Source organism: Hordeum vulgare, chromosome 3H, assembly GCF_904849725.1.
Source record: "Hordeum vulgare subsp. vulgare chromosome 3H, MorexV3_pseudomolecules_assembly, whole genome shotgun sequence".
Lineage (NCBI taxonomy): Eukaryota > Viridiplantae > Streptophyta > Magnoliopsida > Poales > Poaceae > Hordeum > Hordeum vulgare.
Genome location: NC_058520.1, coordinates 484972085 through 484987510, shown reverse-complemented (window position 1 = coordinate 484987510; position 15426 = coordinate 484972085).

The window sequence follows — 15426 nt, the reverse complement described above, 5'->3', positions numbered from 1 at the left end:
ATGGCATACTATAGAGTCTACGGCTAAGGCATAGGGGACGACCTTCGTCCTTTCTCTTTATTCTGCTGTGGTCGGGCTTTTGAGTGTTACTCATATTCACACCTTACAACACAGCCAAGAACTCTTTCTTTGCTCATCTATTTCGAACTCCTTCAAAATTTTGTCAAGGCATGCATTTCATTTGAAAGTTATGTTTAGAATTTTGATCTATCTCCATAGATCTTGATGCTCAATGTTCAAGTATCTCTATCCAGGTCTTCCTTTGAAAACCCCCTTTCAAACAACCTTTATGCTTTATAGAAATTCTACATTACTTCCGATCAACAATATGTCAACCACATATACTTATCAGAAATTCTATAGTGCTCCCACTCACTTCTTTGGAAATACAAGTTTCTCATAAACCTTGCACAAACCCAAAAGTTGTGATCATCTCATCAAAGCGTATATTCCAACTCCGAGATGCTTGCACCAGTCCATAAAAGGATTGATGGTGCTTGCATACTTGTTAGTATCCTTAGGATCGACAAAACATTCTGATTGTATCACATACAATCTTTCCTCAAGGAAACCGTCGAGGAAACAATGTTTTGACTTCCTGTGTGTAATATTTCACAAATAATGCAGCAACTACTAACATAACTCCAACAGACTTTTAGCATCGCTACGACTGAGAAATTCACATCATAGTCAACTCTTTGATCTTGTCAAAAGCATCTTTGCGACAAGTCGAGCTTTTCTTAATAGTGACTTATCACCATCATCGCCTGTCTTCCTTTTAAAGATCCATCTTTACTTAATAGTCTTACTGCCATCAAGTAGTTCTTCCAAAGTCTACACTTTGTTTTCATACATAGATCCTCTCTCGGATTTCATGGCCTCCAGCCATATGTCGGAATCCGAGCCCACCATTGCTTCTCCAAAACTCGTAGGTTGATTGTTGCTCAACAACATGACCTCCAAGACAGGGTTACCGTACCACTCTATAGTAGTACGCGACCTTTGTCGACCTACGAGGTTTGTAGTAGCTTGATCTGAAGCTCTAATGATCACTATCATCAGCTTCCACTTCAATTGGTGTAGGCGCCACAGGAACAACTTCCTGCGCCCTGCTACACACTGGTTGAAGTGAAGGTTCAATAACCTCATCAAGTTCCACCACTCTCCCACTCAATTCTTTCGAGAGAAACCTTTCCTCGAGAAAGGATCCGTTTCTAGAAGAAAACACTTTGCTTCCAGATCTGAGATAGGAGATGTACCCAACTATTTTGGATATCCTATGAAGATGCATTTATCCGCTTTGGGTTCGAGCTTATCAGACTGAAACCTTTTCACATAAGCATCGCAGCCCCAAACTTTCAAGAAACGACAGCTTAGGTTTCTCTAAACCATAGTCTATATTGTGTCATCTCAACGGAAATATGCAGTGCCCTATTTAAAGTGGATGCGGTTGTCTCTAATGCATAACCCATAAATGATTGTGGTAATTCGATAAGAGACATCATAGTATGCACCATATCAAATAGGTCGCGGCTATGACGTTCGGACACACCATCACACCATGGTGTTCTTGGTGGCATGAATTGCGAAACAACTTCCACGTTGTCTTAACTGTGTACCAAAACTCACAACTCGGATATTTATTTCTATGATCATATAGTCGACAGTTTATCCTCTTGTTACGACGAACTTCACTCTAAAACAGAATTAAACTTTTCAATATTTGAGACTTTGTGATTCATTAAGTAAATACTCATGTATCTACTCAAATCATCATTGAAGTAAGAACAGAATGATATCCATTGTGTGCCTCAGCACTCATTGGACTGCATACATCAAAATGTATTACTTCCAACAAGTTACTTTCTTGTTTCATCTCAATGAAAACAAGGACTTGCTCATGTGGTATGATTTGCGTGTCTCAAGTGATTCAAAATCAAGTGAGTATAAAGATCCATTAGCATGGAGCCTCTTCATGCAATTTATACCAACATGACTCATGCGGCAGTGCCACAAGTAAGTGGTACTATCATCATTACCTTGTATCTTTTGGCACCAATATCATGAACATGTGTAACACTACAATCGAGATTCAATAAACCATTGAAGGTGACCATTCAAGCAAATAGAATAACCATTATTCTCTTTAAATGAATAATGTATTGCAATAAACACGATCCAAGCATGTTCATGCTCAACGCAAGCACGAAGTAACAATTATTTAGGTTTAACACTAATCCCGGTGGTAGAGGGAGCGTGCGACGTTTGATCACATCAACCTTGGAAACACTTCCAACACATATCATCGCCTCGCCTTTAGCTAGACTCCATTTATTCCATAGCTTTCATTTCGAGTTACTAATCACTCAGCAACCGAACCGGTATCCAATACCCTCGCGCTACTAGGAGTACTAGTAAGGTACACATCAATATCATGTATGTCAAATATACTTCTATCGACTTTGCCAGCCTTCTTATCTACCAAGCATCTAGGGTAGCTCCGCCTCAGTGACCGTTCCGCTCATAACAGAAGCACTTAGTCTCGGGTTTGGGTTCAATCTTGGGTTTCATCAAAGTAGCAACTAGTTTGCCATTTCATGAAGTATCCCTTTTAGCCCTTGCCTTTTTTGAAACATAGTGGTTTTACTAACCATCAACTATTGATGCTCCTTCTTGATTTCTACTTTCGCAGTGTCAAACATTGCGAATCGCTCAAGGATCATTGTATCTATCCTTGATTTTTATAGTTCATCAGAAGCTCTCACAACTTGGTGGCAGTGACTTTGGAGAACCATCCCTATCTCATCTGGAAGATTAACTCCCACTTGATTCAAGCGATTGTCGTACTCAGACAATCTGAGCACATGCTCAACGTTTGAGCTTTTCTCCTTTACTTTGTGGAAAAAGAATCTTGTCGGAGGTCTCATACCTCTCAACAAGGGCACGAGCATGAAATCTCAATTTCATCTCTTTAGAACATCTCTTATGTTCCATGACGTATCAAAACGTCTTCGGCGCCTTGCTTCTAAGCCATTAAGTATTATGCACTGAACTATCGCGTAGTCATCAGAAACGCGTATGTCGGATGTTCACAACATCCATAGACGACGCTCAAGGTGCAGCACACCGAGTGATGCATTAAGGACATAAGCCTTCTACGCAGCAATGAGGACAATCCTTAGTTTTACGGACTCAATCCGCAAAGTTGCTACTATCAACTTTCAACTAAACTTTCTCTAGGAACATATAAAAAAAGTAGAGCTATAACGCAAGCTACATCATAATTCGCAAAGACCATTAGACTATGTTCATGATAATTAGTTCAATTAATCATATTACTTAAGAACTCCCACTCAAAAAGTACATCTCTCTAGTCATTTCAGTGGTACATGATCCAAATCCACTATCTCAAGTCCGATCATCACGTGAGTCGAGAATAGTTTCAGTGGTAAGCATCTCTATGCTAATCATATCAACTATACGATTCATGCTCGACCTTTCGGTCTCTTGTGTTCCGAGGCCATGTTTGCACATGCTAGGCTCGTCAAGTTTAACCCGAGTGTTCCGCGTGTGCAACTGTTTTGCACCCGTTGTATGTGAACGTTGAGTCTATCACACCCGATCATCACGTGGTGTCTCGAAACGACGAACTGTCGCAACGGTGCACAGTCGGGGAGAACACAATTTGAGCTTGAAATTTTGGTGAGAGATCACCTCATAATGCTACCGTCGTTCTAAGCATAATAAGGTGCAAAAAGGATTAACATCACATGCAATTCATAAGTGACATGATTTGGCCATCATCAAGTGCTCCTTGATCTCCATCACCAAAGCACTGGTATGATCTTCTTGTCACCGGCGCCACACCATGATCCCCATCATCATGATCTCCATCATCGTTCTGCCATCGAGGTTGTCGTGTATGCTATGCTATTACTACTAAAGCTACGTCCTAGCAATATAGTAAACGCATTTACAAACACAAACGTTAGTTTAAAGACAACCCTATGGCTCCTGCCGGTTGCCGTAGCATCGACGTGCAAGTCGATATTAACTATTACAACATGATCATCTCATACATCCAATATATCACATCACGTCGTTGGCCATATCGCATCACAAGCATACCCTGCAAAAACAAGTTAGACGTCCTCTAATTGTTGTTGCATGTTTTACGTGGTTGCCATGGGTATCTAGTAGGATCGCATCTTACTTACGCAAACACCACAACAGAGATGCATTAATTGCTATTTAACCTCTCTCCAAGGACCTCCTCGGTCAAATCCGATTCAACTAAAGTTGGAGAAACCGACACTCGCCAGTCATCTTTGAGCAACGGGGTTGCTCGTAGCGATGAGTAATGTCGGTCTGAGCCGCTTCGGTCCAACAATACCGCGGAATCAAGAAAAGACTAAGGAGGGCAGCAAATCGCACATCACCGCACACAAAAAAATTTGTGTTCTACTCGAGATAACATCTAAGCATGAACCTAGCTCATGATGCCACTGTTGGGGAATGTCGCACGGGAAACAAAAAATTTCCTACGCGCACGAAGACCTATCATGGTGATGTCCATCTACGATAGGAGATTTGGATCTACATACCGTTGTAGATCGCACAGCAGGAAGCGTTAAGAAACGCGGTTGATGTAGTGGAACGTCCTCACGTCCCTCCATCCGCCCCACGAACCGTCCCACAATCCGTCCCACGAACCGTCCCGCGATCCATCCCACGAACTATCTCGCGATCCGTTGCACGAACCCTCTTGCGATCCGTCTCACGATCCGTTCCGATCTAGTGCCGAACAGACGACACCTCCGCGTTTGGCACACGTACAGCTCAACAATGATCTCGGCCTTCTTGATCCAGCAAGAGAGACGGAGAGGTAGATGAGTTCTCCGACAGCGTGACGGTGCTCCGGAGCTTGGTGGTGATCTATTCCAGCAGGGCTCCGCCTAAGCTCCGCAGAAATACGATCTAGAGGAAAAACTGTGTGGTATAGGGTCGAGCAGCATGTGGCAAAGTTGTGTCTCAAACCCCCCCCCCAATACCTCTAGTATATATAGGAAGGAGGGAGGGGAGGAGGCAGCCTCAAACCCTCAAGGTTTGGCCGAAATTGGAGGTGGAGGAGTCCTACTCCAATCCTACTTGGAGTAGGATTCCACCTTCCCACTTGGAAACTCTTTCCACCTTGTGTTTTTTCCTTCTCAAACCTTATGGGCCTTAGTGGGAACTTATTCCAGCCCACTAGGGGCTGGTTTATCTCTTCCCATAGCCCATGAGACCCCTTGGGGCGTGACACCCGTCCCGATGGTCCCCGGCACCCCTCCCGGCACTCCCGGTACACTACCGATGAGCCCGAAACTTTTCCGGTGACCAAAACAGGACTTCCTATATATCAATCTTTACCTTCGGACCATTCCGGAGCTCCTCGTGACGTCCTAGATCTCATCCGGGACTCCGAACAACTTTCGGTTACCAACACCTATAACTTACCGAAACGTCACCGAACCTTAAGTGTGTAGACCCTGCGGGTTCGAGAACTATGTAGACATGACCCGAGACACTCCTCAGTCAATATCCAATAGCGGGACCTGGATGCCCATATTGGATCCTACATACTCTCCGAAGATCTTACCGGTTGAACCTCAATGCCAAGGATTCATATAATCCTGTATGTCATTCCCTTTGTCCTTCGGTATGTTACTTGCCTGAGATTCGATCGTCGGTATCCGCATACCTATTTCAGTCTCGTTACCGGCAAGTCTCTTTACTTGTTCCGTAATACAAGATCCCATGACTTACACTTAGTCACATTGCTTGCAAGTCTTGCGTGTGATGTTGTATTACCGAGTGGGACAAATTGCTTACAAGGCTTGGAAGGCTTGCGTGTGATGTTGTATTACTTAGTCACATTGCTTGCAAGGCTTACAAATCCCAGTCTTGATCCATACTAACTCAACGGACACCTTCGGAGATACCTGTAGATCACCTTTATAGTCACCCAATTACGTTGCGACGTTTGATGCACACAAGGTATTCCTCCGGTGCAAGTGAGTTATATGATCTCATGGTCATAGGAACAAATACTTGACACGCAGAAAACAATCACTACTGGAATCCAGTTCTTTGCCGTCAGCCAGTACTTTGCTGTTGGCTGGCTGACGGCAAAGAACCTCTTTGCCATCAGTTGACACAAGGCAGACGGCAAAGGACTGACACATGGCAAAAATACTATTTGCCATGTGTCGGCCCTTGTCGTCTGTGAGCGGACGACAAAGAGATCCAGGGCAGACGGCAAAGAGGACGGGTGGGTCCCATGCTTGCCATGTCCGAAATCCGGGGTCCTTTGTCGTCTGCCATGGGGCCCTTTGCCATCGGGGGGCAGACGGCAAAGGGGCCGCCCTATAACGGTCGTTAACCCCCTCGTCCTCACTGTCTCTCTCTCCCCCGGGCCACTCGCTCACTGTACGTCTCTCTCCACGGCGAGCCCCCCTCCCCGCGGCGAGCCCCTACCCACGGCGAGCCCCCCCACGGCGAGCCCTTCCCCGCGGCGAGCCCCCCCCCTCCCCGCAGCGAGCCCCTCCCCGCGCCAACCCACCCCCGCGGCGAGCCGCGCGCCCCCTGCTCCCCCTGCCGTCGTCCACCGCCGTCGCCGTCGCCCCCTGCCATCGTCCACCGCGGCGAGCCCCCTGCCGCGCGCCCCCTGCTCCCCCTGCCGTCGTCCACCGCCGCCGCCGCCGCCCCCTGCCGTCGTCCACCGCGGTGAGTTCTGCTTCCCATTTTTCTTTTTTAAAAAGTTAATTACTTTAGTTAGTTTATTAGGTTAGTTTTTTATTATATATAGGGTCATTTAGTTAGTTTGTTTGGTTAGATTATTAGGCTAATTAGGTTAGTTAGTTAGGTTAGAAGAAAGAAAGAGGAAAAGCAGAAGGAAAAAAATGAAAAAGAAAAAAAGGAAAAGAAGAAAATAATTAGAAGAAGAACGAAAAGAAGAAGGAGAAGAAGAAGAAGAAGAAGAAGAAGAAGAAGAAGAGGAGGAGGAGGAGAAAAAAGGAGAAGAAGAAGAAGAAGAAGAAGAAGAAGAAGAAGAAGAAGAAGAAGAAGAAGAAGAAGAAGAAGAAGAGGAGGAGGAGGAGGAGGAGGAGGAGGAGGAAGAGGAGGAGAAAGAAGAAGAAGAAGAAGAAGAAGAAGAAGAAGAAGAAGAAGAAGAAGAAGAAGAAGAAGAAGAAGAAGAAAAAGGATAGGAGGAGAAAAAGAGGAGGGGGAGTAGGAGGAGAAAGAAGAAGAAGAAGAAGAAGAAGAAGAAGAAGAAAAGAAGAAGAAGAAGAAAAAGAGGAGAGAGGAGAGAGGAGAAGAAGAAAGAAGAGGAAAAGGGAACCCCGGCACCCCGAAACTGACCCTCGACCCCCGACCCCTCACTCCCGACGCCACTGACCCCCGACCATCGACCCCCGACGCCACTGACCCCCGACCCCCGACCCCCGACGCCACTGACCCCCGACGCCACTAACCCTCGACCCCCGACGCCACTGACCCCCGACCCAGACCCTCGGCCCACGACTCCCGACCACCGACGCTCGACGCCACCAACCCCTGACCCCCCGACGCCACTGACACCCGACGTCACTGACCCTGGACCCCCAACGCCACTGACCCCCCACAACCTACGCCACTAACCCCCCGACCCCCGATGCCACAGACACCTGACACCACCGACCCTCGACAACACTGACTCCCGACGCCACTAAGCCCCGACCCCCGACACCTCTTATGCCTTCTTTTGTACGAGAAGGTGCTTTTCGGCCTTCTAGAGGCCCACGAGGTCATAGTTTTGTAAATTATGAGTTAGGCCACATATTTTCCGATTAGGTTAATTATAAAAACATCGTATTTGTGTTGATCGTGTGAATTTCAATGTGCAGTTGTTCGACGACCTCCACGTGCGTTGGACGAGCTCCGCCCTTGCGTTTGTTGGTGAGCACAAATGACTTCTCCTCCTACCCCTTAATTTGCTCTGTCCCGATCTTCGTGCCGATGAAACTAGCTAGCTATAGGTTTCTTCAATCATGAGTATGCGTGACCAGTATGCCTCTCCCGTTCGAAAGGGCGACATCTATAAATATGCATTTCTTTGCATATTTATAACCGCCATCCTTTCTAATTGTCCAACATTATCCATGGACAGCCCGAGTATGTGTAGATTGGGTTTGTTTTCCCGTATGCTGTGCTCCGGGTCCGATGCGGAATTTCGTCAGTGTCTCCCCAGTTGTTCTCCGAGTACACATCCTCTCTGCTTATTCCGGAGACGTGTATCAGGAGAACAGCGGGGAGGTGCTGCCGAAATTCTGCGTCGCATCTGGAGCAGAGCATGGGAAAACGAACCCAATCTACACATACTCGGGTGGGATTAGGACCTATCTTTACCTATTAGCGTGTAGGTTGCATGGACGTAATAAAACTGACAAACTTGATTAGCATATGAATATAGATGATGAATTATATAATTATTTCTTGTGCCCCCATAGGTAGCTAGGCAACATGAGTGATCGTGCTTGGATGTACACTGGTCACCCTAGTCAGAAAGACATGACCCATGAATGGTTAACAAAAACCAGGGGGTTTGTGAGAGCCGCATTAGCAAATGGCCAGCAAAAAACATGGTGCCCCTGTCCCAACTGCGACAACTGGAAAAAGCAGACAGAGTTTGAAATGGATAAACACCTGCAGAAGTGGGGTTTTACCCCTAATTATACGGTGTGGACTTTTCATGGTGAGTCTGACCAACGTGCCAGAGCTGAGGTGATTCTTCGTCGCACCGACGAGCATGGTACCGGGATTGAAGACATGGTTCAAGACTTTGATGATGCTCGGGATTCGGACTATGAGATGGAGGAATCTGCAAAGGCCTTCTATGAAATGTTGGAGTCTTCAAAACGTCCTCTCGACGAACAGACTGAGCTTTGTCAACTGGATGCCATCACGCAAGTAATGGCTCTGAAGGCTCAATTCAACCTAGGCAGAGAATGCTACGACGCGATGATGACGATATTTGGACGCTTTCTACCCAAAGGCCATGTACTGCCTGCAAACCTGTACCAGTCAGAGAAAATCCTCCGTGTACTTAAGATGCCCTATGATAAGATACATGCCTGTGAGAATGGATGTGCCTTATTTAGGCTTGAGTATGCGTCCTTGAACTATTGCCCCATTTGCAATTCTTCCAGGTATATTGTGGTAGACAACGACATGGGTGAGAAGAATCAGACCAAAATCCCCATTAGTGTTCTTCAGTATCTGCCAATCGTACCAAGACTTCAACGTCTTTTCATGGTCGAAGAGACGGCCAGACAGATGACATGGCACAAATTGGGCAAAAGAACCAAACTAGATGCGGATGGGAACAAGATGCTGGTACACACTTCAGATGGTTTTGCGTGGAGGCACTTCGATGCATTACATAAGGATAAATTGGAAGATCCAAGGCAACCTAGAGTTGCCATCAGCATGGATGGGTTCAATGTGTATGGTATGACGGAAGCAAAATACAGTTGTTGGCCTGTATTTGTCATTCCACTAAATTTTCCACTCGGAGAGATTATGAAAAGAAAGAACATTTTCCTGACGTTGATAATTCCAGGGCCGAACTATCCGGGGAAGAATATGAATGTGTACATGCAGCCGCTTAAGGATGAGTTGCAAGAAGCCTGGGATAATGGGATCAAGACCTACGACGCGGCTACCAAAACCAATTTCAAAATGCATGTGTGGTACATGTACTCGACGCATGATTATCCGGCGTTTGCGCTATTCGCTGGCTGGTGTGTGCATGGAAGGTTCCCGTGCACCACATGCAAGGCAGCTCTTCAGTTCCGTTGGCTGCAGGCTGGTCGCAAGTATTCTTGCTTCGACATGCATAGACAATTCCTGGATCCTGACCATAAGTTCAGAAAAGACAAGAAGAATTTCATCAAACGTAGAGTTGTCAAAAACACTGCACCAGCTGCGTTGACAGGCCAACAGACCCTTGATCAGTTAAACGCTCTCGAGCCTGATCCTTTGCGTCTAGGATACTTCAAAGGGTATAATACAAAACACGCATGGACTCACAATTCATGCTTATGGGATCTGCCTTACTTCAAAGACCTCCTTTGCCCACACAACATTGACGTGGTGCACACTGAAAAGAATATTGCGGAGGCCATTTTTGGTACATTGTTCGGCATAGAGGGGAAGTCAAAAGATAATCCTAAGGCTAGAATCGACCTGGAGGCTCTATGTGATAGACCGTTGCAAAACTTGCGACAACGAAAAGGAAAGCAAAGCATAGCGAAGCCAAAGGCATGGTTCAATCATGAAAGGCCAACTATGAGGGAAATGCTATTGTGGGTGAAAATGTGGTTGATGTTCCCCGATGGGTATGCTGCAATCTAAAGAGGGGAGCGAGTCTTGAGAAATTGAAAATATTTGGGCTCAAGAGTCATGATTGGCACATATGGATTGAGCGGGTAATGCCGGTGATGTTGCGTGGCTTTATCCCTGAGGATGAATGGCTAGTACTGGCAGAGCTGAGCTATTTCTTCCGTTCTCTTTGTGCGAAAGAACTATCGCCTGGCGTGCTAGATGAAATGGAAGAGTTGGCACCGGAGTTGATCTGCAAATTAAAAAAGATCTTTCCACCGGGCTTCTTTAATCCAATGCAACATTTGATTTTGCATCTCCCGACCGAGGCAAGAATGGGGGGGCGTTCAAAATGGATGGTGCTACTCAACTGAGAGGATGCAGAAGACGCTTCGAGCTAAGTGTAAAAATAAACGTAGAATTGAAGCATCGATGGCCGAGGCATTCATTACTGAGGAGGTGGCAAACTTCGTGACAGCACACTACGAAGCCAAAATTCATCATTTGCATAACCCGAAGCCTCGGTACAATGATGGCGATCGAAAAAAAGTTTGATCCAACCTCGGCCTATTCAAAGGTAAGCTCGCACCATCCGGTGCTTCGAAAGGGAAATCGTTGGATGTCGAAGAATGGCGGACCATTTCATTGTATATCTTCACCAACCTAACAGTAGTGCGGCCGTACATCGAGTAAGTTCTCGGTAATTTATTGTTCCGCAACTTCTAATTGCTTTGAACTACTCTTATTCCCGGATATTTGATATAGCCGATACGTCGCCGAATTCTCGGATAGAGCGGTCATCGAAAAGGATTCCGTCGAAGAGTATGAGCTTCTCGCAAAGCATGGAGGCGACTGTCCCGGTTTCATCTCTTGGTTCAAACAAAGGGTAATTAATTACCATTAAGGGCCCATTTGATTTCTTGCTCTAATGTGCGGCTAATGCATCCATTCTTTCGTATTAAACTTGTAGGCTGATGCAGAGTCTATGGACGCCGAGTTGAGACAAGTCGCTAATGGTTTTGACTATAAGGTCCGTTCATTTGACAAATACAACATCAACGGGTATCACTTTCGTACCTTTGGCAAATAGCTATCTATGCCCGACCTAAAGTCTACAAATTGTTCTCTCTCTGCTATCGGCGAAGGAGACACCGAGTATTATGGAAGAGTTGAAGCAATTTATGAACTTCTATTCTATGGTGAAAACCCACCGACCGTCGTAGTCTTCAAATGTTATTGGTTTGAGCCGAGGGAGACTAGAAGGACTCATGAACATATAGGACTAGTCAAAATCAACCAAAACACCCACTTAGATGTTCCCGATGTCTATATTACGGCTCCATAGGCGACACAAGTTTTCTATCTACTGTGGGCCTGCCAAACTGATCCAAATCTCAAAGGTTGGGATGTCGTTTATGAAGAGCCACCACATTTTAGACCACCTACCCTCAATGAAGAGGATTACGAACCTCACATTAACCTAGACACATATGAAGGAGAATTCTTCCAAGAAACACGTATGTCCAAGAAACGTTTCAAGAACCGCTCTACTTCACCCCAGAACATTGAAGTAGACAGCGACAGTGAATCTGTCTTAAACCCTGAGCCCGAACAGGAAGAGCTGGAAGAAGAAGAGGTTACTGCTGCGGATGACCTGTCACTTCTTGACCGATTACATAATGGTGGCCTTCCACATGTTCTTCGTGATAGTGATGATGATGATGCATTTATTGATGATAGTGATGATCATGATGCATTTATTGACCCCGAAGCATATATAGACGAGCACGATTGTTATTAGTTCATGTCAGGTATTCAACTATTATACTATATATAAATTTTGAGTTCATGTTAGGTATTCAATTTTTATTAGTCATGTTGGTATTTATGACGATGATACACTTAAATTATATACATTTTATTAGTCATGTTGGTATTTATGTTGTACTAATTTCATTTACTCTTTGTCATGACAGGTTTTGAAAGATGGTGGGAAAGGGTCGAACGCACTCCGCGGCTCCTTCTTCGTCGGCGGGTGATGGGATGGGTAATTCCATTCCTGCCTCGCCTCTTCGGAGAGTGTTGCTCTCTACTATGCAAGGAGCGCCCCCGTGAGAGGAGGTCGACCCCCCGCGAAGCCGAGAGGCACTAAAGGTACACGTTGTATTCATGTTGGTATTTATCTTGTACTCATGTTGTATGCATATTGGTATTTATATACATTTTATTACTCATGTTGGTATTTATGTTGTACTAAAGGTACACGTGGCCGCGGGAGAGGTAGGGCGGTGGCTGCCATGCCTTCTAAGGTGGCGGCTACACGGTCTCTGCCACCACCCCAAGCCGATTCACCTCAGCACATGACTTCTAGGGTGGATTCGTTTGAGGTGGAGGCTACACGGTCTTCGGTTCACGAGCCTCGGGTCGACGTGCCTTCGACCCACAAGACTCGTGTCCCAGAGGCTTCATTCCAGGCGACTCCGGAGCAAAGCAGGGATGAGGGTACGTCCCAAGAGACCCAGTGGGATACCTGGGCTGAGCCAAATGGCCATGCTCGTAGCGACGAGGAGCTGGGTGAGGGGGCTATCGTCTACCAGCGTGGTAGTTCGGGGCTCCCGCTTGTGCCACCGACCCCCGAGCAGAGGTGGTCGATTAGGCCAAATGGGGACAAGTAAGTTAATTTACTCTTATTTAACCTTTTGCCTTCGCGTTTTCTCAAATATTTATTGTTTTGGCTTTAATTTGTCATACTGTAGGGGTTGGATTGTTGCCAAGGGTGTCCGCAAGCCCAACAGCGTCCTTGGTGTTCTTTGCCGTAAAAACTTCCCAGGGTTTGTTACGTTGCCCGGTCGGGAGCGAGAGGTAGGAATGACCTGCGAGCACTACTTGGGTGCCCCGGCCCCGTCGGAGGTGGAGATCGATGGTGTTTTGTGCGACACGAGGGTGGACATGGTGATCCGAAAGTTCTGGGTAATTTCTCCTTCACACAATTATAAATCAACCATAGCTATTTATTGTACTAATTGGTGTTGTCTCGTTTGCAGACCTACTATAGGTGTGAGGAGGGATACGAGGAGGACGCGGCAAAGGTTATCGAAACCGAATGTCGTCGCCTACTTCAAAACTTTCGGCATGAGGCTCGGGTGCAGGTTGTTCGAGACTACTATGCCACGCGGCGTATTAGGCTTGACAAGGCGAAGTGTCGTGATGCTAAGATGGAGAAGGAGCATTACATGAAGGTAATTACATATTATTAAGGCTTTGTAGTTAGTTTCCTTGACTTGGTTCTTACGCGCTCAAATTTCTCTTTATTAGCTTAGGTTCCCTCGAGATGGTGTGTGGATAAGATGGATTGTTGGGAGGCCTTGGTGGATCAGTGGTGCTCCGAAACGTGGGAGGCCAGCCACAACAACGCCAAGGAGAGGCGTGGCAAAATGGTTGGCGTGCCACACCATCAAGGGAGCGTCAACTTAATCCAATTTGGCGAGAACTGGGTATGTGGTTTGCTTCATGCCTCATGCAATTCATTCTTAATGCTATCTTGAGCTATTTACTAATACAATTTTCCTCTCTCTCTCTCTTTTAGGCGTGTCACAATAAGACGGAGGCGCCACAGATGTACGACCTGTATGCGATGGCCCATACTACCTCGTACAAGAAGGTCAAGGCATTCTCTGAGTCTGACCTCGAGCATCCACAAAACTTCACCAACATCTCCTCCCACCACAAGCTCGTGAAGTACAGATATCACGGGAAGGCGAGGAAAGGGGAGGACTTTAACCCGAGCGAGGGGCCTATTGATCCAGAGCTGGTGATGATAGCTGGCAACGGGAGGCCCCATGGCTCGATCGCCATTGGAGACGGCCTTATACGTTGTCCTAGCACTCTCCGGCAGATAAAGGCACGCCAAACAAGCTCTTGTCCGGAGATAACACGTCGTCCACGGCGAGTCGAGCTCGCCATCGAGGTTAGTTTAATGGACTCAACTATCTTTCCGCATTATGTTGTGCGTTGGAACCAATATGATTACATTGCTAACAATGAGTTGTGTTGCAGGCTGCTATTCAGAAAGAGAGAGAGGCAATGCAGGCGGCTATGGCGGAGAAGGATAAGGAAATTAGGGAGCTGGAGGAGAGGACGACTGCATTGGTCGAGGCTGAGAGGGCACGGAATGATGCGTCTAACAGGGCCATATACGAGCTCTTCGTGGTAAGTTTCTTCTTCATGTTATTTCAAATCTTGCATTTGAATGTCCGTTTCATTAATAAATAAAAAGTTTGACTTGTCGAAACCAAATGTACAGTCTATGTGCGAGAAGAACGGCCAAGTCACTCCGCCGATGCCAGTCATTAACGTGGCGGGGACGGTGAGTTTCATTTCAGTGCAGTGATCTTAAGAGTGTCCTCATGCTAACTACACATTGCAAACGATGTTTGGTGCAGAATATCTCCCGAAACGCATCGCACGACCCTTCTACAGTCGAGCCTTCTCCAGGGCAGCCTTCTCCAGGTGAAACAAGCTAGAGCCACCGTGCTTCACCGCTGTGATGACGATAATGGTATGTTATTTCTAGTGTTTTAATAAAAAATAGCTAGACTTCCATCTAAATGACATAATTGGCTTAGTTAGCTCCAAGAAAGGCTAAATTGGCTAATTATCCTACGAAATGACATAATTAGCTTAGTTAGCTCCAAAATAACCTATTTAATAAAAAATGACCTACAGTTAGCTAAGTTCTCTCCTAAATGACATAATAAGGCTTACGTAGCTGCAAGATGACCTATTCCCCCTAACTTATGTATTAAATGGCATATAATTATCCTAGCTAGATCCAAAATGGCTTAATAAGCATAGTTTGCTCTTGAATGACCTATTTTACCCAAGTTAGCTCCGAAACAACGTATAGTTAGCTAGGGTTCCACCTAGATGACAGAATTAGCTTAGTTAGCTCCTAAATGGTCTATTTAATAAAACATGACCTATACTTAGCTAATTATCCTCGAAATGACATAATTAGCTCCAAAA